The sequence below is a fragment of the Etheostoma spectabile genome, chromosome 13 (genome assembly GCF_008692095.1).
Source record: "Etheostoma spectabile isolate EspeVRDwgs_2016 chromosome 13, UIUC_Espe_1.0, whole genome shotgun sequence".
Taxonomy (NCBI): domain Eukaryota; kingdom Metazoa; phylum Chordata; class Actinopteri; order Perciformes; family Percidae; genus Etheostoma; species Etheostoma spectabile.
The window spans coordinates 4106025-4107083 of NC_045745.1; the positions used below are offsets into that span (position 1 = coordinate 4106025).

The 1059-nt window shown below is 37.4% G+C and overlaps 1 protein-coding gene across 1 annotated transcript in view; it reads left to right on the plus strand.

Moving 5' to 3' along the window:
* aspa (aspartoacylase) overlaps positions 1–1059 on the plus strand; it is a 12540-nt gene that overhangs the window by 5642 nt on the left and 5839 nt on the right. The gene's annotated exons all lie outside the window — the stretch shown is intronic.

A 1059-nucleotide genomic window follows, 5' to 3' on the forward strand; every position in this document is an offset into this window, starting at 1 on the left:
CTGAGAAAAAAGTCAGAATTCTGAGGGAAAAAGTCAGAATTCTGAGAAAAAAGTTAGAATTCTGACTTTAATCTCAGAATTCTGATTTTAATCTCAGAATTAAAAAATGGCAGAATTCTGACTTTTTTAATTCTGAGATTAAAGTCAGAGTTCTGAGAAAAAAGTCAGAATTCTGAGGAAAAAGTCAGAACTCTCATAAATTATTCATCAGTGGCCCTAATCCTCTTCCGTAATAAACCAATGAACCGTATGATTAAACGATAACAGCATAAGCCCATCTTACACGTCCCTCCCCAGCACTAAGCTGCTTCGGACCCCTCCACAAAGCTCAGGTAACGTCCCCATGTTCTAGTGTAGACATCCAATCTGGCTAAAGTTGTGTCAATCCATACTTTATTTCCTGTTTTTCCAGTGAAGTCCACATCGGCCGATTGTAATAACCTTTATGCCTTTCTGTCACATCCCCTGCAGTCAGATTCCCTGTGATGTCTTGGAATGAAAAACTGCACATGGCTAGACGCTGGTAATGACATTTAAACAGAGCTTGGAATTACACCGGTCCATTTGAATACGGCCACTATCACACAGATGTCCTTTTAACATTCATTTCCACATTTCCATCGTAAGACACCGTGAAAACTGCAAAGAAAATAAACAATGAATAAAAACAACGAGTCAAATATACTTCTGTCATTTTACAGTCTCTTAAACACGTTTCCTGAACTAGACGGGCCCCACGTTGTTAGCGTCACGACTGAACGGAAAGTGCATTAAATACAAATATAAATCACAACAAATATTAAACAAATATAACAAGGTTGAAATACAAAAGCGCCTCTTGGACCGTGCAAAATCTCCGTTTGAGCCCGTGCATTTTTTTGGTAGATGTCAAAGTTTAGTCCGGATACTGTTCTGAAACCATGAAAAGATGAAATAAAACACCCAAAAAATTCAATGAAAGTAATCATTAATTTTACCTGAAGACTGTTGTGTGGAATCACCCATGTTATTTTTGCAATGCGGTTGAAAGACATCCATATTTCTGATATAAAACACTTT